Genomic DNA, 25,505 nt, shown 5'->3' with positions numbered 1-25,505 from the left:
GCAATTTTCCATGAGTAAACACTTTTCAAGTTGTTGCCTACCTTTGGATGTTTCTTAAAAAGTTTGCTTTTAATAATTTTGTTTTATTTTGTCTCTGTTCTCTGTGGAGGGAAATATTCTAAACTCCTTATGCTGTCTTTATCATATGGACAATCTCATGCATTATAATTTTAATTTCTATTATTACATAAATCAAATCTATGCTTTCCAGAATTTCTTTACTATGTTAATTTCAGTTCTCTGGTAAAATTCTGAATATGGTCAAAAATTTATTGTACATATTAAGAATAATATTTTCATATTCATATTTATAACTCTTAATGTAATCATCTGTGGATCTATGTGTCTATTTTCTATTTTTTCTTTTGGTCCTTTTTTAGAACATGCCTCTTAGTTTTTTCCTGAAAAATAAGTGAGATATTTTGTGTAAAAAGGTATAACGATTTAGAGAAGTTCACTATTCTGGTAGATCAAAGAAGAAGAATCATCTTAATCAAATCAGGAACTAACAGAAACTGCTGGACTGCAGTTTTCATAAAACACTATTTACTCTGCTGCTGTAGGAAAGACCTTCAGGATTTCCAACTCTGTGGAATTTGCTATTGAAGGACCCCACGTCAGAACTATAGTATAGCCTATAAGTTTTAACATTCTTTTTATAACCAGCTTATGCTAACTAAGAAACTGTGGCCAGCTGACCATAGATAAGGGAGTCAGCAAGCAGCATAACAGGATAACGAATAGCAAAAATCTGTGTTTAACCCAGCTGTTTCTGGCTTCTGTATAATAATGCTTCTAATGCTTTGCTAAGAAATGAAAAATTGCTTAAACCCTCGTTCGCTGTGTAATCAAATAAAGTTATACCCTTCCCCTGTTAAGAATTTCCCCTACTACTAAGTAAAATTGATAAGGGTTGCCTCCCGTACCAAGGCCGGAGACGCAACCCGTACCAAGGCCGGAGACGTACGGTTCAGCACGTACGCTAGCTGGAGACGTGCGGTTCAGCACGTATACAGATAAAGGTTAGAAACATGCAATTCAACACGTACCCTCTACTGTACACTACCTGAACGGTGACTGGCCAGAATGTATGGTTGGTTTTAAAGGATTGGCTACCTATGTGTAGGCCTTACTGTAATGCTTTGAAATTACTGGCTAGAAAAGTGAGGGCTCTGATGTAATGGACTGTAAAATTCTATATTAAGGGACTCCCGAAACAGATCGGGGCTCTCAGACACTGACCCATCCCTCGCGGATTTCGTGGTCAAGTGTCCCTGGGAGTCCGAGCATGCCCGAATAAAATCCTCTTGCTTATTGCATCCAGTGGTCTGTGAGTGCGTCCTTGGGTACGGGTCCTCTAGGGTCTTTCACTATGGATTCTCTTCCTTGTAAATTCTACCTTCCAATGTTGGAGTTCTCCAACATGGAAAACTGGTGGAACGTCTATTCTAATTTGTCAAAGTCTCCTCATCTAGCTTTACTGCAGAGTTTTTGAGTTTCTATGTATAGCTCCTTGGCCTTACTTTTATTATTTTTTTAATTTTATTTATTTTCAGCATAACAGTATTCATTATTTTTTGCACCACACCCAGTGCTCCATGCAATCCGTGCCCTCTATAATACCCACCACCTGGTACCCCGACCTCCCAACCCCCGCCCCTTCAAAGCCTCAGATTGTTTTTCAGAATCCATAGTCTCTCATGGTCTTACTTTTAGAGTAAAGACTTGCAGGGAAACCAGTTGAGAACCTATGAAATTTATTACAATCCCGCTTTCTTATATATCCTGAACTTCAACTTTAGTTTTGTCAGTGTTGGGAAACTGCTAAAAACTTCACTCTGGTTTTCGGTGGTTTTCCATCTAACTTTCTAGTCTTTTGCCCTTTGCAGTTTAAAAATTTAATAAGTCCTTCAAGCTAAAACTGCCAGTGTCAATATTTGAGCATTATTATTTGTTTACTGCAGCATACAGAAGCTTGCTTTGGTGGTGAGAGGGGAGCTTGCCAGTTTACCTACAAGATGTCTCATTGATTGAATGACTATATCTTTTGATATATTGTATAAATTTCATTTGACCTTTTTTTAATTTATTTATTTTCAGAAAAACAGTATTCATTATTTTTTCACCACACCCAGTGCCCGATGCAATCTGCGCCCTCTATAATACCCACCACCTGGTACCCCAACCTCCCACTCCCCCGCCACTTCAAACCCCTCAGATTGTTTTTCAGAGTCCATAGTCTCTCATTTGAACTTTTAAAGGGAGTCTGTGCATGTGCATGCCCAGATTTAAGAGAGGTCCTTTTTTATATTAAGCTGTTCATTATCTAACATTTTGATTTGGGGACAAAGGAAAAGCAAGACTATTTCCTCTAATTTTAAGAACAGAGACAGTTGGAAGTGTGTGATGTGGTTTTTATTCCTGTCAAAAATGAGATAGGAACCATGGTGAAGACAGAAGTATGGTGGTGATTCCCCATGTAGAAAGTGTTTTCTTTTCCATGTTCATTATTGTAGTTCCTCCTTAAGTGGGGCACAGACCAAAACTGCTTTCATTATCTTGTTGATAGGACTCTTTCCTGATTTCTGGGCTTGATACAGATTTTGTTCAATTTACCTTTGTTGTAATTTTCCCTTGGGAAGTCATGAAGTAGGGAAATAAATGCATGGGCTCAATAATCTAACCTTTCAATAAATGTCCATTTTTAAAACAAAATTTATACACTAATAAAACAATGATGAATGTATTTAAAATTCTCTAAGAAAAAAGCACTGGGTAGATTTATTTTATTACCTGCAATATTCTTCTTTTCTAGAGAAAAATGATTAGCTCTGAATTCAACTGTAATCTAATTCAATTATACCTAAAGCCAAACAATTTGTTTCAAAGCCTTACAAATTATGCCTTTTTGACATTACCAGTACCAGCCTCTTAAAAAAGGCATTTTACCTTCTTTTTGACACTGCTTTATTCCACACCAATTACAAATGATGCAGCTTCAATAAGTTTTTAAAAGCTCAAATGTACTATGAAATGATGCAGAACAGAAATTAAAATTCATGTATTAATTTTCTTTTTTATTTCTAATACTATTTATTCCCATATGGTGTGGTACAGAGATCCTAACATAAATAATCTGAAGATATTTTTTTCTCTATTCAATGACTCTTCATTCTCTATCTAATGACCATTTATTATGCTGGCAAATAATATCAAAAGTCAAATATTGTAGAATATGATATTTCTATACAACTATCAGCATCACATTCATCTCTACAGTAAATTCAATGAATCTCTTTCCCTCGACTGCTCAGGAATAGTGAGGGTTTAGGTAATGGCCAAAGAAAAACAACTGGGCTATTGAATGAGAAAGAGTTGATTTAATTGGGAAAACAATGAAAAGCTAATTTCAGTGCCCTGTGGAATAGTTTCATTGGAGGCCTTTCTTTGGATTTTGGCATCCACGGATGCCTCTCCTTGTAGTGTCCTTTTCTTTGGTGAAGCTGGTGCTATAAGAAAATATATGAGACTCCACACAGAAGAAATATCAAGTTCTCCTCCTTCCCTAACATATTTATGAGGCTAAATGATTATTTCTAATGAAATTATATTTTAAAAAATCACACTAATTTTACTATGAGAACTTCCCTTGACCATCATATTGATTCTACCAAGACCAAAAAACATGGGGTCATGAGAACTAATTTTACTAAAGAAATAAGCAAACTTCCTTTTACTTTCTGCTGTTGATATTTGTTCCTTTCCCAGAAAACACTCCTCTACCTTCCTCTAGTAGGAGTTATCCTCTCTCCTATGATATAACCATGCTATGTGATATAGAAAGGACTAACTTCACCCCCTGCCAACTGCACAACAGTAGGAATGTGGCTTTGGTCCCATTAATCAGAGTGTCCAAATCCTTAGACCAAAGAATGGTTAAGCAATAGAAATGTCATCAAAAAGAGGCAAACGGGAGCTCTTCCATCGAAGATATTCCATTGCTATGAAGGAAGGAGATATTTTGGTGTCAAGGTTGAGATGCTATTAGGATCAAATTCGCAGGATGCCAAGAACTATCATGCATATTACATAGTGAAACCTTGTCTGAAAGATGAAGGTGCAGGGCTTTAATGATGTCGTTTAACTCCCTGTATCAAACAAATCCTGAAGCTAATAAATATTGGAAATTTTGATTATTTGGGGCCCCCAAAAATAGATCTCTTCTAAAACTAAGCCAGTTTAGATTACCTAATTCTCTTACTTAAAGTAGACAAGTCAGCCTTGAATTTGTGGCAAAAAACATATACAGGGGGGATCCAAAGTAAAGTGCAGCAGGTTTCTGTAATTGATTATATTCAATTTTCCACATAGCAGAGAGATGGACCTTTTGAAAATATAATTCCATTCATGTTATTTCCCCTCTTAACACTTCCAAATTCTTCTCATTGACATTAAAATAAGATCCAGTCTTTCTTCAAGTCTTCCCTATCACTGCTGTCATGTTAATCCAGCTTTCTCTCTGTATAGTTTTTTGTGTGTGTTCATTCATTCCTAACTCAGGACCTATAGGATTGCTTCCAGTTATTTTCATGATCCCTTTGGTTTTGGAGAGTTTAGCTCAACTGTGACTTCACCACAAATTTATCTTTGAGGGCCCTATATCTAAAACAACCAACAAATTTTTTAAGCGAGATTGACCTTTACTTATTTGTTTTGGCAGATTGACCTCTTACTTTATTTCTACATATCATTTTTACATTATAAAATTGTCTTTTTAAAAAGAAATTATGTCATTCACTTATTTAACTCTATTTGCCCACATATGAATGTGAGTTCCATGAGACCAGAGACTTCATGAATTTTGCTCATTGCAATATACTTGGAAGTTACAGCAGTGTCTACTACAAAGACACACTAAATTCAAAATTATTGAATGGATACGTGTTTAAATAACACGTCCTTATTTTTGCTCAGAAATATTCTATCACTGTAACTTCATTTCTTTGTAAGTGTTTCTGGTTGCTTTCAGGACTTCTTCTGCCTCCATGGTTTCCCTACTATGTGTTTAGTCATAAGTTTCTTTCTGGGCTAACGTCTCAATAATTGTGATAAATTTGAAACTAGTAATTTTCAAAGTAAAACCTCTTCTCAATTTGAGGATGCCAATGTCATTCTATCTACCAAGTCTCTGTGGTAATTTTATTAGTACTCTTATATTTGGATCTCTTTGCTGCATTCAGGATACATTTTATATATATAATATAATGCCATACTATATATGTATATCTCTATTGTATATAAGAGAATATAATAATGTTAATAATTAATAATAATACATATAATGTAACATTATATATGTACATATATGTAACTGTTTAATCTCTTGAGTCAGGACTTTCTTAAACTAATTTTATTATTTACATTTAAACCTTCCATTTGTTCACTAAAATCTATATTTTTAAGATTTTATTTATTTATTTAACGGAGAAAGACACAGCAAGAGAGTGAACAGAAGAGGGGGAGTGGGAGAGGGTGAAGCAGACTTCCTGCTGAGCAAATGTGGGGCTCGATCACAGGCCCCTGGATCATGACCTAAGCCGAAGGCAAACATTTAATGACTGAGCCACCCAGGTTCCCCTAAAGTCTATTTTTCTGATGATTTCCCTGCATAATTTTATTTATTTCCTTAAGCTTTCCATACCCAAAGGTTTTATATTTTAACTGTGGAAATTCTAGTATCTACAGTCCTTGAGGATTTAACTCTGTTTTTGCTTGTTTCCGTTGCTTATAATGGTCCTTGGCCTTCTATGCATTGGTGTTCTTTCTGCAGTCATGTCATGTTATCTGACGTAGTCTTATTGGCTGCTAACTGAAGATGTCCATGGAGAATTTATCCTCTTCAGTGGATCTACTTCTAACAGTAGACCAGGGTGTACAGGTCAATCTCACTTAATCATAAAATAGATAACATAAAATAGATTATGTTACAGAGACAAACCAAAATTATCAGTGGTTTAATTTTAAAAAGTTTACTTCTCCTTTATACTATAAGTCTGTTGTATGTTTTCTGGGACATCTGCTCTGCTTTATCCTCATTGGGGGACTCAGAGAGATAAGCTAGTCTCTCTTTGAAATATTGTTGTCATTGTAGACAGAGAAAAAGAAAACTCTTAGGTATATAAATGCACCTGCACAAAACTGACACTCCAACATTTCCACAAAAATCATGACCCAAAACCAGAAACATGTTTTCCTTGCCCTAAACCACAGAAAGCCAAAAACAGTGGTCTCACCAATGACTATCACTAAGGTACCCCATTAGTTTACAACCTTCTCAGGAGCTTCCCAGATACAATCTGAATAGAAGGCAGGGAGAGCCAAAAGTTGTGGGCAGCTCCTGATTGGCAAGTTTAATAAGCAAGGGATTTTACATACGAAGCTTGCAAGATGAGTAGATTTCCTCATCACCTACAAGAATCTTAGAAATTTAAATACAGTACTTAACTGGTTTCAGTCACATACCCAGTCCAGATACCCTCAATACTACATTTCCATCTCAAGGCTCTATCCTTGGAGCAACTTCTGGGAGCAGGAAAGTCAAGCAGAACCCACATGCCAGGTCAGGGAGGCAGTGGGGAGCCTCCAAGCTCCTGGGTCAACTGGCAGTCAGGTCCTTTGTGACCTTCTCCAAGAGCTCTGCAAGCCCAGAAACACTTTAGACCCTCAAATTTCAATGACTTGTCCTTTTGCTGATCCAGAAATTCCTGCTCTGTCTGCTTCTGATGTTCCCCAGCTCCAAACATCTGGATCCCTGCATTTTCAGGTCATATTCCTATTATCCATACTTCCAGGTCTTGGTTATTCCCACCTGTCTTGGAGTACTTCCTGTTAGGGTCCTGGCCACAGAACCCCCTGAGTCCTGATACCCAATCACAATCTCTCCTCTCCAAGTTCAACCTCATTTCTGGGTTTCTTTGTTTATGAGGCCTATAGAAATTTCCTCTTCTTCTTATGAAAATGACTTCACATACCAAGAAGTAAGGCATAGAATGACTGAGTCAGATATAAACATCTGATTCGTATCCCAAAGTTCTCCTAATACTTAGTGAAGGACCTGAGAACTGACTCAAGGTATTTTATTTATTTTGTTTGATTTTTTTTTTTTTGCTTATTTTTAATTCTACACTTACTACTCTTTCCTTTTTATTACACTGATGTTAATATAATATTTTATACTTCCTTCAGGTATAATATGCTTTGATTTGTTCCCTCAAAATTAATATTTCAAGTTGTTTCAAGGAATCATGTAATCTAAAGTTTTAGATTACTTGTTGATATTTATGTCACTTTCCCTTAATACTTCTTAATGCCTCTTAATATTATATGTCTCTTTGCTCTGAATAAGGGATAAACACTTTTGATTTTTGTCTCCTATATCTTCAAAAAGAGCTGGAGAAATATGCCCAAAAATTATGTTTCACTCTTGTTATCTGGACCTTCTCCATTTAAATATCTACAATTTGTTTTCTTTCTTCTTACTTTGTTGCAAACATTTGAAAAACTCCAGCTATTCATTCTTTTGTGGGACATATAGTTAGAAGTCTCCTTTCCCTCAGTGCATTATGCCCTCCACAATTCTGAGGACAAGATCACTCAGGATGTATTGTGAAATAATATATAATTATGTCAAGGTTACATAGCACTTAATGTCAACTTCTTCTACATTGGACCTAAAGGGACAGGTTCTTTTATTGCTCCTCCAACGATGGATTGAGAAATGATCCAAGACTTGAAGAGCTACAGAAACCTCAGGAAAAATAGAAAAGTCTCCAACAAACAAAAACATAAGCAACAGTATTGTAAACATTTTACAAAAAAAAAAAACCCAATTATGAAAAAAAATGAAAGAAAACTAATTTACACAATCATGTCCCAGTAACATTTTTTATGTGTATCCTATGTATACTACAAAATGACTTCAGCTGCAAATTAGAAGCTGTAGCAAGTCAAAGGGCTAAAACAGAAGGAAGAGTGAGTATCTTATGTAGTAAGGTCCAAAAGAAGACAGCACCTCCCAAACTAATTATTCACTGATTCTAAGTAGATACTGTTCCTCTTCTCTGGCAATCTTCAACACATTGGCTTGGCTCTCCTCAGAGTTGCAAAGTAGCTACAGGGGTTTCTAACATAACATGCAAGCACAAAAGGGTTAAATTAAAAATGAGGGATTCTTTCATTCTTTTAAGGACAAAGAAAACATTTTCTAAAACCTCTAGGTACTCTCTCATTTATTTATTAGAATTGAGTCACACATCAACCCCAAAGAAATCACTAGAAAGGGAAGTGAGATGATTGTGCTTAAGTCATTGAAGTACATTGCTGTTGGTGGATAAACTACCTGGAAAAAAAAAAGGAAAGGCTCTGGCAAAAGAAGAAAGGAAGGATGGAATAGATACTGCCATTCCATCTTCTATGTCCTTCTAGGTTTCCTACATTCAAGCAGAGTCTTGTTTTCTATCCTTGAAGTCTCTCTCTCTCTCTCTCTCTCTCTCTCTCTTTTTTTTAATAGCATAAACATGTCTCCATGTTTATATAATGGCTGCACACAATTATATGAAGTTTCAAAATTTATTGAAACAATTTCCTATTTAAGTTGATGTTCTTTTAATAAACATTGAGTTGACACCCTACTATGCACCAACTGTAACACCCACAGACAAAAATAAAGAATAAATGCTGAATAGATAGATAGATGATAGATAGATAGATAGATAGATAGATAGATAGATAGAGTAATATTGGAACTTTCCTTCCAGAACACCAGTGCATAGGAATTAAGTGTATAATGTATAATAAATTTATACTTATTTTCATCTGAGTTCAGAACTAGATGTATCCCTACATTTTGCTATGTGTTGTTATCATTTTTCTCTAATTAGTAAAGAGGCTATAATTGCAGTTTTGATTTCCTCTTTGACACATGATATTTAGAAGATTTTTTAATTACTGTGTTATTGCTTTTCAATGTTAGTTAAACATTTTTTTTCTATTTATTTTTAGTCTTATTACTGGAAGTCTAGAAGCAGAAAAAATGGCCTGGACAATTTATAATTTGAAGATTTTATTGACATTTCCTTTGTGGCCTAACATATGTTAATCTTGAAATTATCAACTGATACAGAGAAAAGTGTGCATTTTTCATAGTGTGTATAATGCTTAATTAAATATGGCAGGTTAAACTTCATTTGAATGGAATTTAAATCTTTTATACTTTATTTTATATTTTTTGAAACTTAATTTGAAAAATTTGGGAAAGTTCTGCATTACATATTTTTTTTTAATACATTTTATTTTTTATTCTTTTATTTTTTATTTATTTATTTATTTATTTTTTTTTTTAATTTTGTATTTTTTATAAACATATATTTTTATCCCCAGGGGTACAGGTCTATTTTGATATAATTTTTGAACACCTAGAGATTCTCAAGTTATAGCTTTATTGTCAATGGTACTCTGTAGTAAATAAAATAATTGACTTTGTCCTGTTTAATGTTTCCAGCTTTGGATTCCATATGGTCTGTTTTTATAGAGGTTTAGAAAAGGTCTCAATGGGAAATAGAGTGTACATCACTCCCTTTGGATCTTGATGGACTTTCCACTGCTTCAAGCAATAGAATTCGATATAAATGATACTATGTTACTCCTTTATTTTTTCAAAGATTGTATTTATTTATTTGCGAGAGAGAGCCCATGTACATGCATGCACAAGTGACGGTGGAGGGCAGAGGGAGATGGAGAGACAGACTTCTTCCTGAGCAGGGAGCCCACCAGAGGGCTCCATCCCAGGACCCTGGGATTGCTTAATGACTGAACCACCCAGGCGCCCTGATATCATCTTCTAAACTACATCATAAAAAGCCATGTAGCTTTAACCAGGTTCTCAAAATGTTTCTTTTTGGCACTCTCCCTCTCATAATCCAATAATCCTACTGGAAGAAGTCTGAGCCAAATAGAGAGATCACTTATGGGCCCACCAGTAGTAGTCCCAATTGAGTCTGGTCTTCCAATCTGCTCTGCAGGTGTAAGTGAAGGAGCTTCCAGGTGACGTGTCTGTTCCAGGCATGTGAATGACATTGAGGCATTCAGGTCTTCCAGCAGATGTCCCAGACGTTATGGAGTGCAGGCAAGTCATCTATCTCTGTTATGCATTGGGATTCCTGATCTCAGAATCTGCAAAAAAAAAAAAAAAATCCCCCAAATACTTATTGCTTTTATGCCACTAAGTTCAATAGTGAAGGCATAGACACTAATCTTAGAAAACTTGCTTTATTATTGCTTATACATGCTTCATAAAATGTATTTACTCTATTATAATTAATGTTTTATCATTTTAGGCATATCTTTCTAGAACTTCCTAGAGCTGCTTACCTTCTTAAAATTGTTATAAATTCTCTGTTTTAAGTACAATAGGTCAGATTTTGTACATGATAATGTATTTAATGCAGCTACATCAATTTTAATTGATACGCATTATTTTGGGACTCATACTTTTTCTTACATTTATTTAATCTTGCTTTTGCTCAAAGCTCTTTGAAATATGTCCTGTTCACCTTTGTTTTATTCAGAATTTTGGTGATGGTATTGTACATCTACATCATTTTCAGGGTGTCTTCATTCTCCACCTGCTCTAAAAATATGATCTGTGCTTGCCAGATGTTGACAGTAACTTCTGTCTTTGTTTTGATGTGGTGGTTTAGGTGATCCTAAAGGCACAGATGGTCATGATCTTCCACCACTTTCTAGTCCAGAAAAGCTATAATTGGTGTGACTAAAAATACTTTTAAAATGGGCACCTGCGTGCCTCAGTTGGTTAAACGTGTGACTCTTGATTTTGACTCAGGCCATGATCTCAGGGTTGTGAGATCAAGCCCCTGATCAGCCTCCACACTGAACATAGAGCCAGCTTAAGATTCTCATTCTCAGACAATTATCATATGATCTCTCTGATATGAGGAATTTGAGAGGCAGGGTGGGGGGTAGGGAAGGAAAAATGAAGCAAGATGGGACCAGGGAGGGAGATAAACCATAAGTGACTCTTAATCTCAGGAAACAAACGGAGGGTTGCTGGGGGGCAGGGAGGAGGCAAGGGGTGGTTGGATGACATTGGGGAGGGTATGTGCTATAGTTAGTGCTGTGAAATGTGTAAGCCTGACGATTCACAGACCTGTATCCTTGAGACAAATAATACATTATTTGTTAATAATAAAAAATAAATAGGAACTGAATGGGAAAAAAAAAAAAGATTTTTCTTTCCCCTTTACTCCTTCCCCTTACCTGCTCATACCTGCTCTTTCTCTAGAAAGAAAGAATTATTTGTTACCTGAAGGTTATAAGTACTCTGTTTAAAACTATCTTAGGACAAAATTTTAAAGATATTTCTAGTATTTTTCTTTTCAATTTATTTTATAGTTCGGCATCTATTAATATCCATTCTTTTTTTAGTCGGTGATGGTTATTTTTATGTCCTTTCAATGCTGTTCATTTTACCAAGATATTAAAACATCATTATCATACAATTTTATATAACATTCTCTTGTGAATTACACTTTCTCATTCTCAATATTTTTTAACTAAACATTTCTCTATTGTACTGATTTATTTAAAACTAATTATTTTATATGTTCATCAATTCTATTCTTTTCATTGTTTTTGAAAGACCCGCGGATTCTTATTTTTTTTTTAGATTTTTATCTATTTATTTGAGAGAGAGAAAACACAAGCAGAGGGAGCGGCAGAGGGAGAGGGAGAGGCAGTCTCCCGGCTGAACAAGAAGTCTGAGGCTGCTAGAATCCAGGAGGCCCAGGATCATGACTTGAGCCAAGATAGAGGATTAATGGACTGAGCCACCCAGGTGCCCTCGGTGGGTTATTTTCTAATTAGTTGGTCTCTCTTCTTTTGTAATTCACATCTTTTGTTTCCTAGTTATTAATTCACTCTGTTTTATGATACCAGGACTTTTTTCCTTTTGTTTATAAATTTTTTTTTTACACTTGTATTATCCATGACTCTTCTCACTAGAACTCTTTATTGTCCAAGATTATTTTTAATATTTTGCTGAGACTTTGTCTATTTTGCATCAGTCTTGCTAGGTTTATATAATGTCTGGAGGAGATTGCTGAACTTTACCTTTGATGCCACACATGCTCTCTAGATGGGCAAGACCCAGCTGGATTCAGGAGCCTTGGTCTTGCTTGCTGTATGTGGGTCTCCTGGATCACCAGCTGGAAACATGTATGTATGCAGCCATGAACTATGAATAAAATACCTCCTGATCTAGAGCAGTTTAGCCAAAGGTGCACAGAACTTTCAGGGACAAAGCTGCTTATTTGAAGCTATTTACCATTCACTTCCTGTTGGGATGCTCTTGATGACCTCCTCCAATCTCCATGTCCTTCTGGTAAGGCTTCCCTTGGACTGGCAGCAGCCTGGAGAATTTTCATACTGCCTGAGGCAGCTGTCCTGCTTAAACCTGATGTTTTCACATTATCTTTCCTCCAAGAACTTCTTAAGCAATTTTTGCATATTTAACTCCATTCTTCTCTTGAGATGCAAGCAGAGATCTAGAAGGATTACTTAATCCAGTATTAAACACAGAAGCCCTCTCTTAGGAGGGCTTCTTGCAGCCGTTTAATAGGACATATTGGTCTCAAACAATAGTTTAAGATGAGGCTGGAAGATAAGACCGCTTCTTTAGTTAAGCTCCAGGGAGTGTTTGGAAAAGCAGAGCAAATTCACAACACAGCCAGCATCCTGGGGCTGATACCCTAAATGTTATAGGATTGATTTCTGAAGATGTGGATGATCTGGGGACAGCATTGTCCTAACAAATAGGGTCTGAAGACAGCCTTGTGGAGTTGGTAGAGAGGTAGTGAGGGTGGCAATATCTGCAGCCAGTGACTCTATCAGATGGCAAGGTTGAAGCCAGGGACAACAAAGATATAAACTTAGAAGGTAACATCCCAGCAGGGGTGAAGTAAGCAGAGATGGGCAGAGTTCATTAAGCAGCCCAGAATTCAGGAGGAAGCTGGTTAGAGCCTCAATGGAGAAAGCATGGCATTATTTTGGATCAAACCAGGCTAAAGTTTAGAGTCTGGAGGTAAAATAAATGTAGAAGTCAAGGGCAGGGACAAAGTTCTATTTGCCTCAAGTTCTATATCCTTAGCTAAACTTTGCTTTCTCTAGAGCTACACCATGTAACAGGCACCAGCCATTTCAACTCTTCACATTTTATTTTTAAAGATTTTGTTTATTGGCTTGACAGAGTGAGATCACACATAGGCCAGAGAGGCAGGCAGAGAGAGAGCAGGAAGCAGGCTTCCCACTGAGCAAAGAGCCCAATGCAGGGTTCGATCCCAGGACCCTAAGATCATGACCTGAGCTGAGGCAGAGCCTAACCCACTGAGCCACCCAGGGGCCCAATTCTTCACATTTTAAAGAAAATTGACAATTTAGTTCCTCAGTCTCACCAGACACATTTTATTTTATTTTATTTTTTAAGATTTTATTTATTTATTTGACAGAGAGACCACAAGCAGCAGAGGGAGAGGGATAAACAGGCTCCCTACTGAGCAGGGACCCTGATGGAGGGCTCAATTCCAGGACCCTGGGATCATGACCTGAGCTGAAGGCCTAACCAACTGAACCACCCAGGCACCCTCACCAAACACATTTTAAAGACTCAATCTGTGAGCATCCCAGAATGAACAATTCCCACATCACAGGAAGTTCTGTAGGATGGTGCTTCTCCTTGACCATGGTCCACAAACAGAGATGTGAGATCATCCACTGGGAATTATATTGGAACTGCCATTTATATTTCTTTTCATCTAATCTTATTTTTATTTTTGTGCCCATTTCATGATGCACAGAATATGTTCATACATAATATATGTAAATTCTAAAAACTGATGTTTTATATTTAACTTCATATCTCTTCCTAGCACTTGTCATAATTTAATGTTTATTTTCTTCATTCATTTTTTTATATTACTATTTCTGATTTCCACAAAGTCAAAGCTCTGGGAAGGAGGGAAATTTGCTCTTTTTTAGTTTACTGAAGTTACCATAGCACATACCTGCTCATTAAATTATTGTTGACTGTTTATAGCCAACCCTTTGGATAGTTTAGGTCAGACACTGTACAAAAACAATGCATTTCCATTACAGATGGTGGAGATTAATAGATTTTTTCAGTAACTGGAAAACAGAAAAGTGGATTATTCCATCAAAACCATCACATTGTGACAAATTTCTGACACAGAAGTCAAGTCAAGAGAAAGCACCTTTCTAATTTGTGCAAAAGATTAGTAAGGGACAGGACTTCCTGAAAGTATCCAGTCATTTTTTTAATAGGTACATGAGACACATATTTGGAAAACCTATTCTAGAGGACAGGAATCCAATAGGGGCAATGGTCTTAAAATTTTTTACCCAGAAGAGCAAGGAGAGCCACCTGTATAAAGCAAGTCTATAGAGCAGGACTTCATGTTGTGTACTTGTAATCAAGGTCTTAAATTGGAAGCTGAGGATGAGGAGTTATCAGGACATCTCAGGGGATAAAAACAGGTTTGTTCTGATCTAGACATTACAAAAGCTGATGAGCTTGCCATTTAGCCAGCAGGTAGCAATAGTACCTATTGGCGCCTAATCATCACTCACATGTACATTTGATTGCCATGTTCTAAAACATACTGGAAGATGGCTCCAAGACTAATCACTCACCAGTAGACAGTGTTGCGTTCTCTTGATTCGGGTGTGATTTAAAGTTTACCAGTACAGCACAGGAAATGGGAAAATGAAATTTGGAGTCAAAAAGAAGTAGGTTATAATTAGGACTCTCCTCAGTTTCAATATAAAGACATGGCTACATAGTAACCTATGCCAGTTCCCATATTTGTGAAATGGTGTTAATTAAATGAAATTTTGCATCTCACCTAGGACTGTGGAGGAGTAATTCACATTCATGTGAATTCTCTAGAACAGAATTCTCTGACCCAGGGTAGAGGTTCCTTGAATGAGAATTCCTCTTCCCTTTTTCATTTCTTTTTTTTTTTTTTAATTTCTTTTCAGCAAAACAGTATTCATTGTTTTTGCACCACACCCAGTGCTCCATGCAATATGTGCCCTCCCCAATACCCACCACCTGGTTCCCCCAAACTCCCACCCCCCGCCCCTTCAAAACCCTCAGGTTGTTTTTCAGTGTCCATACTCTCTCATGGTTCACTTCCCCTTCCAATTTCCCTCAGCTCCCTTCTCCTCTCCATCTCCCCATGTCCTCCACGTTATTTGTTATGCTCCACAAATAAGTGAAACCATATGTTAATTGACTCTCTCTGCTTGACTTATTTCACTCAGCATAATCTTTTCCAGTCCCGCCCATGCTGATAAGGAAGATGTGGTCCATATACACTATGGAGTATTATGCCTCCATCAGAAAGGATGAATACCCTTTCCCATTTCTTAAACTTCCAATTTGAATCCCAATCTTTCTTTTCTGTCTTCTACTTCCTTCAGGAAGATGATAATTATCAAACTATAGAAATTGATAAGCACTGAAATGTTACTATGTAAGAGGCTTATGCTGAGCTTTACCTAGTCTTTAAACTAGAAGCACAGGGTCATGTTCTAACCATTTTTCCCCTCACCCCTCCACGCTGCTGTCACCTAGTGATGCCAAAAATCCCACGCTCATGATGGAGTCAGCAACATTAAGAACACTAGTTTGCAGGAGAGAGTTTAATTTTCTCCATCTGACTGAGAGAGTTTTTCACTTTATTCACAACTATTTCTTAATATCACCCCCAAACTTATTCTAATTTCTTAAAGGATTTTTCAGTGAATTTAATGAAGATTCTGGTGGCTGGCTAAGAGGAAAAGAGGGATGAGGAATGAGTGTTCAAGGACAATGAACTGCCCTCAGTCCTGCACTAAAGGTGAGTTCAGAAAGCCTACATAGAAGAAGTTTACATTTCAAAAGACACACTTCACTGGCTTGATAATTTTGCTGAGAGCCAACACTGAACTTCCCATGTTCCTCTGACATGTTGACATGACCTAAATTTATAGTATATCTCAGGAATGAGAACCTTCCCCTATTTATAGAACAACAACAACAACACTTAGAAAATTTTGAAATGTCACAAAGCATATTGACAGAGCTTCTCGAATGCAAGTTTCTTGGAACTCTAAGAACAAAATCACCCTGTCCTTATTCTTCCGCGGTGCATATAGAATTCCAAAGAGAGGACGAGCACATGCTTATAAATGCTCTTCTTTCCAAGAATCAAACCTTCCCTCTGACTCTCCTCTTATGTCTCCTGCTCTGGGCTTGCTTTTGTGCAACAAATACATTAAGAAAAAAGAAAACCCTGATAGAGAAAAATCCAAAGATTTCAAAAGCAGAAGGAAGGAATATTTTCCAATCCAGAAAATCGCAGCTTGAATCACATTTCCCGAGTAGAGATCTCTCAGAGTTTAAAGTGATTTCTACATTTTTACACTTAATACTTCCTTTTTTGTGACTACAGGAAAAATAGCTATGTTGTCACACACTTTGTCTGACAGTCATGGAATATCCTTATTATATCTACTACAAGTATTTTTTTCCTGAAATTACACTATGTTCTACCCGAGATTTGCCTACTGAAGGAGCAATAGAAAGTATGTATGGCAGCACAGTTGATTCTCAGCAGCTGTCTCAAGACAACATGGGCCTGGCTGAGGACAGGACAGGATGGAACATACTCGGCCAATGAAGTTGGATGAAGTGAAATAGTGCTTCCTGCCCAGAAAGACCAATTTGCTATTTGCATCTTGGAAGAGAATTATTTTTTTTTTAAAATAACCCTTAGAGTAACAGGTTCCAGGAAGAAAAGTTTTATATATTTATCCTTTTTTTTTTTTTAAGATTTTATTTATTTGATAGAGACATAGGGAGAGAGAGAATATTAGCAGGAGGAAGGAGAGCGAGAAACAATCTCCCTGTTGAGCAGGAGCCCGATGCAGGGCTCGATCCCAGAACCCCAGGATCACGACCTGACCGAATGCAGGCACTTAACAACTGAGCCACCCAGGTGCCCCTATCCTTAAAAAAAAAAAGTTTAAACAGCAATTTCTCACTTGATCACTTACTATTTCCCAAATTTGAAGCTGAATGACTTGTCACAGAGTGTGGATGTTAAATTTGTTGTGCAAAGGTGGAGATATACCAGTATTTAAGGCATTAAAAAAAAAAAAGTATTGAGACTTTGAAGGCAGTACCAAAAACAAACAAATAAAAAATCAAGACAAACACAAACAAACAAAAAAAGGAGTTCCCTGGTAATTTGAAAACGGCCACTTTGTTAGTGAAATCATGAGACTTTATTGAGTTATTTCTCTATCTTTTGTGACAAATCTGGAGACATCAGATTTCTTTTTGAGGTTTTAGTAATCACGTATGTATTAGCCTATTTGAAATCTGGGTCAGGGAGGACTCCCTGAGATTACTCAGAGCCAGAGACTGGGGCTCAAAGTGTCAGAATTAAGTACAAGGGCAAGGTGTTCTGCCCTTGGTATAGATATTTTAGAGGGTATGTCCCAGACAAATCGACTGATAAAAAAAAAAAAAAAAAAAAAAAAAAAAACAGGGATAATTTTGGGAGATAGCTTCAAACGTCATAATTTAAGCAAATTACGAACAGAAAAGGAACTAAGTGAATAAGCTGGTCCAGAGTTGTACTTGATTCCTTTAAAATACCCACAGCTTGCTTTTTTTTTTTTTTTTTTTGCTTTTTTTTTTCAGTATAGAAAATATAGGGGGAAGCACAAATTATTCTTCCAAATGTTTACTGTGGAAAAGGGAATAAAAGATAATACAATTCAGATGTATATAGTTTAGAATGTTTATAAATATAAAAAGATTCAGATGTATGTATTTTAGAATGTTTATAAATACAAAATTCCATGTAAGAATATCTCAAGCTCTACTTGACACCACATGCACAAGCAACAAAAGCAAAAATAAACAAGTGGGACTACATCAAACTAAAAAGCTTTTTACACAGCAAAAGAAACAATCAGCAAAATAAAAAGGCAACCTACAGAATGGAAGAAAATATTTCCAAACCATAGGAGTTGACCTTCAAAATATATAAGGAACTCACAGAACTAATAGAAAAAAATAAAACTGAACAATCTAATTCAAAAATGGGCAAAGAATTTGAAGAGACATTTTGCCAATGAAGACATACAAATGGCCAATATGTACATGTAAGATGCTCCACAACATTAATCATCAAGAAAATACAAATCCACACCACAATGGCATGTCACTTCATACCTCTTAGAATAGCTATTATCAAAATGACAAGAAACAATAAGTGTTGACAAGGTTATGGAGTAGAGGGAACCTTGGGCACTGTTGGTGAGAGTGCAAATTGGTGTAGCCACCGTCAAAAAGAGTATGGAAGTTCCTAAAAAATTGAAAATAGAACTACAATATGATCCAGCAATCCCAGTTCTAGGGATGTATCCAAAGGAAATATGTGCCTTCATGTTCATCATAGCATTATTTATAATATCAAGACATGGAAACAACATAAGTGCCTATCAACAGATGAATGAATAAAAATGTGTATAGATCTATCGTCGATCTATTTTCTATCTATCAATCATCTATATGACATCTTCTTTATAAATAGTGATATATATATATATATATAGTATGAAATACATTGTATATTATATACAACATGTATATACAACCTATATATGTAAAATAATGGAATGTTACCCAAGCATTAGAGAAGGAAATTCTGCCTTTTGCGATGACATGGATAGACCTTGAGGGTGTTAAGCTAAATGAAATTACTCAGAAAGAGTAAAACAAATTCTGTATGTTCCTACCTATAAAAAATTTTAAAAAGGATGAATTCATAGAAGTAGAGAGTAGAGTGATGGTTGCCAAGGTTTTGGGAGTTGGGACTAGTGGAGAGAAAGTCAAAATATACAAACTCCCAACTGTAAGATAAATGAGATCTGGTGATCTAATGCACAGTATGGTGATTGTAATGAACAGTACTGAATTATATACATGAAAGTGGTTAAGAAAATCGATCTTAAATGCAATCACTACACAAACACACACACAAAATTGTCATTATGTGAGGGGATGGACGTGTTAACTAACCTTACTGTGGTAATCATTTTGCATCATTTACATGTATCTATCACATTGTACACCTTAAAATTGCATGTTATGTATCAATAATCTCATGTGTGTGGATCAGCAGCCATTTACCCAGTGTTTTCTTCTACCCCACGAACACAACCCTACAATGTGGGTGTATCCACCACAGTCACTCACGTGCCCACATGCACAGATGTGCACAGGCTGCCTTGCTTCCCTCAGACCAAAACAAAAGGCAATCTTGCTGCCAAATCCATTGGAACTCAATGAAAGACACTTATTTCTTAAAAACAAATATTTGACATATTTATCATCTTGAATTTTGTCATTGATAAAAACATTTTCCGACAACAAAGATATAATACTATGTTTAGCTAATACTGTGGCGTCAGTTATATATCTCCTGACTATTCCTCAGCTTCACTTGCCCCCACCTTATCCACCATCTGGATTAACTCAGTAGAGTTCTAACAAGTTTTTGCTTTTAATATTACACTCTCAAAATTGATTCTCAACATCACAGGCAAAATGATCTTTCAAAAATTATTTAAGTTGTTTTCATTTCTATCATAATCTTCTTCCCCAGCACTTAATTTTCCATGCCCCACCGTGCTCCCTCCATGTACTATTAGGATCTGTTTAAATGTCACCTTGATAAGAAAATTTCCATAGCCACTCTATCTAAATTATTCCCATGTAATAGAAAATTATTATTTTCTCTCACAATATAGATTATTTGCCTCCTGGCTTTTACTAACATTTATTAAAATTATTAAATTCTGTGTCTAATCCTTAGAGTGGTTTATCTGCTGGACTTTTTGTTTCCTGATTGAAGGGCCATGTCACTCTTGTTATCATTATATTATTAGTCAACCCAAAGCCATGCACATGGAAGACATTCATTGCATATCTATAGAATGAATGCATGGATAAATATTTTAATATTTTACTTTATAAAAATTGTTCTCAAAAAAGGACCAGTGGATACCAAAAACAGTGGATAAAAACTTTTATAAACCAGATATTCACGAAGTCTCAAAGACACAGAATATTTATATTAATTATAAAATGAAAAATGAATTCTTATAACAGAGAGTTCTATAGATCACCAATTCAGCAAAGTGATTAGACTTAAGATCACTGATTATAGAACAATCTGAAACTGTCTCCTTATGTGTTGAAAATAGAAATCTATAACATCACCTATATAAAATTTGCAAAGAATGTTTTACTCAAATCTAATCACAAAGTAATAGATGTATGCAAAATGTGCAATATGTTACACACACTAGAAATGTCCAAAAATTCAGGGTAATGAAAACTAATAGTATATATTATATATACTATATATAGCATATGGTTATACATATTAATATAAGGTCACAACAATTGCTTTTTGCTGAACAATTTCAGCATGATGTAGACATATATGTACGAAGTATACATATGTATATTTTATATTATATATGAGGTATTCTATTATATATAATATATATTACAATATGTATATAAATATAAATCATATATGTATGTATGAAGAAAGAGAGCACATAGCATAATGTTAATGACTGAGAGATCTAGGTGAGATCTAGGTGAGAGATCTAGGGTTTATCAATCTATTCTTTCAGGTTTTTTTTTTCTTTTAAGATTTTTATTTATTTATTTATTTGACAGTGAGATAGAGAACACAGGAAGGAGTAGGAGAGGGAGAAGCAGGCTCCACACTGAGCAGGGAGCCTGATGCAGGGCTCAATCCCAGGATCCTGGGTTGATGACCTGAGCCAAAGGCAGACGCTCAATGACTGAGCCACTAAGGAGTCCCTCAGCTTTTCTATAGGTCTTAGCCGTCTATTAATTTATGATCTATGCAGCAATCTGTGAGAGGAGATATTTCTCTCCCCAAACTATAGATATGACAATGCTAAAAAGAGTGGTTTTCACATGTGTTTTGTGAGAAGCAATCTTGTTACACCATAATTGTATTTTGGGGTTATGCATATAGAGGTAAAGTGATTCATTTTGAAGTAATTAGAAAAAGCTAAACAATATTAGCTATGTTACGATTATTCTTTTAGTAACCAATATATTATGGCATGAGGTTGACTATTGTCTTAAAGGGCTCATTGTGAAACGTATTCTAATAAAGACAGAAAGTGGAAAGTTGGTTTTTTAAAAAGCATGCAAATTTTAATTGCTGCAATCAGCTTAGCCAATTAGTGTTGTAAAATGAGACTTAGTGGGCATATTTGCCAAGTGCCAGTGGATAAATCATCTAAATTCTGGATCTGCCATCTTGTGGACACTTCAATAATTTTGCAGTATCAAAATTGACCACATTTATCATAGCCATGCTTTGCCACATGATAGATAAATCAGCTAATACTTTCCCTGGAAATAGATTGTCCAGTCTCAACTCTTCATCCCAGGCTGTGGGTTTTTATAATCTCTCTGATATTTTTTTTAATTTTTTCAATTTACTTATTTTCAGAAAAACAGTATTCAAATGCTAATAATATCAATGATTATTAATATAAAAACTAACATATATATTTAATACATATAAAAGCATTCAATATAATTTATTCATTCTTTTAACAAAAATGCTAAGTGTGTCCTTCTATACACTAATTATGTTCACATTTGGAGGTCTATTTACTGCTGGAAGTCAAAATGAAATACGATTGTCACATACATATATGAATCTACTTAGAGATAATAATAGGTACCTTATCAGGAAGACAGCATTGTGCCAGGATACGACTTTTAAACTATATCTTGGTTTATTTTCCTGTGTTGATCATTTATTTTTATTTGTGTAAGCAAAAGACATAAATTTAAGCTGATTAAATTTGTTTGGAGATGTCAAATTGAAATGTATGCTCCTTTGTCCCCCATTACCTCTAAATTCCTATGACAGCCTCATAATGAAACCATGGGAATTTGGATTCTGCAGCACCACTTTGAACAACTTTGGGATGCAAAAGGAAAATCTGAGCCACAGTTTTACTGATCTGAAATGAAGGAAATGTGACTTTACCAAATGAATTTCTCTCTCCAGATACCTACCTCAACGTTACCATATGTATGAGCCGTTATTAGTCCAAAAAGTTATTCCATCCTTTACTGAGCATCTAAAAGTTTCCAGAACTGTGGAAGGCAGTGGGGTTACAGTTGTGAATAAAATGTGTTCTCTGTTTATAGCCTAAAGGAAAACCAAGTCAAAAAATGAAAGTACAGACATCAACTATGGTGCCAGAAAGAAAACTTCATGTATTTATAATTATTGTAAAAATATTTGCAAATAATTTGAATTTTGTTGTTTAATATCTGAATTGATAGTACTATATACATAAGTTGTTAAATAAATATATAACTTTTTGAGGTACAGGCTTAGAGTTTTACTGATAAATATGTGCAATCAAAAATATTCAAAGTTAAAAAAAAATTTGAAGTTCACTGGTCAAACACACTCAAACCATATCTATCTCTATGCAAATACATAGTTATGTAAAATGGCAACTGGAAACAAAGTAACCAATAGCTATACCTACAGTTATAACTATATCTGTATTTATAAATATATATGGTTTTACATGTGTACATGATGACTTAGTCCATCAGATCTAAATGTTACATTAAAGATTAATGTGATATAGAAGGAAAATTTTTTAAAAATTAAAACTACAGAAACAGGTAATATTATACCTGAAATCAGTAGTTGAAAAATCTTCCAAACTCTTAATTTGCTGCGAAAAGCACCTCTTAATGTGTTTTTGGGAATTATTAGAACAATAAGACAGTCTCACCTATTCAAGGACTCAAAAAGCATAGCAGGTATTCCCACAGCTTAAAAGAAAAAAATTTTTGAATACATATTCTAATCATCAAAGAAAGATTGAAATAATGAGATAAGTCACAAGGAAGTCACAGAAATGATTTTTTTTTTAATTTTTTATTTTTTATAAACATATATTTTTATCCCCAGGGGTACATGAGACTGCTTCAGCTACAGAAATGATTTTTAAGTGAGCTCCAGCCTCTTAAAACTAGAGGTAATTTTAAGTATTATATATGTGGTTATAAAGCTGAAAAATTGGTCTAAACATTCTTCTTTAAAAATACATATGTTAAAAAAAAGTAAAAAAAAAATACATAAGTCAAAAGCAATTATGCAGTAATTGGATGGAAGGAAAGTTCAGATTATATTAAGAAACAAAGTTAGGAAAAGGGAGAAAATGTGTCCTGTATTTCAAACTTCAACTGGGTGACCTCAAAGATAGTCTTGATATAAACAATTAAAAACGTAATTATACTATACTGTAGAAACTTTTTTTTTAATTCATTTTTTATTTATTTTCAGCATAACAGTATTCATTATTTTTTCACCACACCCAGTGCTCCATGCAATCCGTGCCCTCTATAATACCCACCACCTGGTACCCCAACCTCCCACCCACCTGCCACTTCAAACCCCTCAGATTGTTTTTTAGAGTCCATAGTCTCTCATGGAGAGTTAGAGAGGATCAGGGAGTTGGGGGAAATATACTGTAGAAACTTTTAAGAATATGTGTTTTCTGGGGAATAAGTGGGAAAAGGATGTTGCTATTCAATGGATATAGAGTCTTGGTCTTGCAAAATTAAAAAGTTCTTGATATCTGTTAGACAACAACGTGCCTATGGTCAACACTATTGTATTGCATACTTAAAGATGGTTGAAAGGGTAAATTTTATGGTATGGGTGTTTGACCAAAATAATATATATGTCTTCTAAAATTAAGGATAAATGAAATAAAAGAAAATGTTTTCCATAGAGGAAAACACAGTAAAAAAATGCATAAAAAATACAAATCAGGTAATACCTGGGTGCCTCAGTTCGTTAAGCAGGTCATGATCCCAGGGTCCTGGAGCAGGATCTTTGCTCCATGGAGAGTCTGATTCTCCCTCTGCCTGCCACTCCCCTTGCTTGGGCTCTGTGTGTGTGTGTGTGTGTGTGTGTGTCAAATAAATAAATAGAATCTTTAAAAAAAGAAATACAAATCAGAAATTAAAATAGATATAAGATGTTTTAAGGAAATTTTACAATAGATAGACAATGTTTAGTTATATGACTCTGGAAAATTTGTTTCACATCCCTGACATTCAACTTTCTCTTCAGAGAAATGGAGAAAAAAATAGCATTATAGAGTTGTTGTATACTAATGCATAGGTTATGTCCCCTAGTATATGCCAGTTTCCAAATGGATGTTGAATAAAAAATAAGACTCTGAGAACATATACGCTTTACAAGATCACTTATTTTAAAAAGCTAGAGGATTAAAGAACTAAAGAATAGGTAAAGATATGTCAGATAAATGCAAATTTTAAAAAGAAAAAAATGACAGAAATTTTTAAATTGTGTAGAGTAAAATTTAATGAAATAGCAATATGATAAAAAAGATATTATATAGTAGTAGAGTAAAATTCAACTTGAAAATATAACAGCATAGATGTGATTAGCCAAATAACACTATATTAATACATATATAAACAATTAGAATATTAAGAAAATATTTAATTATATTTATGTAAGTATACAATTTTTGATATAATCTAACACTCATCTATTACTGAAAGAGAAAGAAAAGAAGCATATAAATTTATCTAAATGATATCAGAAAATTTTAGATTCAACATTGTTCCGAACCTTTACTATACATCAGCTAACATCGTTCTGAGTCCTTATGATACATCAGAATTAACTAGTCAATAACCCCCCACCATCCAAAACATTAATTACTATCTCAATCCTTACAGAGAAAAATACTTCAAATGGAAGAAAAACTTATAAACACAACTATAAAAATACTTGAACAAAATGAGTGAGTATATTTGTACACAGTAAGTCAGTCTTTTTTTTTTAATTTTTAAAATTTATTCAAGTAATCTCTGTACCCAATGTGAGGCTCAAACTCATGACCCCAAGATCAAGAGTCATATGTTCTTCCAACTGAGCCAGACTGGTGCCCCTAAAGTCTGTCTTTCTAAGCAGGATATAAGATCCAGAAATCATAAAAAAATTATTGGTGAGATTAAGCACAGTAAATTAAAATATTTAATTGAAAAAAAACAAATGGAAAGCTGTGTGTCTGTGTTTGAGACATGAGAGCTATATTTTTAAATCATAAAACAGGCAAATAAGAAAAAGTCATACGATGGAAACATTAACAGAAAGAAGGCTGTTCTAACTACCTGAATAGCAGGCAAAAAAGATTTTTTTTTTTAAAGATTTATTTATTTA

The sequence above is a fragment of the Mustela putorius genome, unplaced genomic scaffold (genome assembly GCF_011764305.1).
Source record: "Mustela putorius furo isolate JIRA1106 unplaced genomic scaffold, ASM1176430v1.1 tig00000698_pilon_pilon_pilon, whole genome shotgun sequence".
NCBI lineage: Eukaryota > Metazoa > Chordata > Mammalia > Carnivora > Mustelidae > Mustela > Mustela putorius.
Note: the sequence above shows the minus strand (reverse complement) of the source record.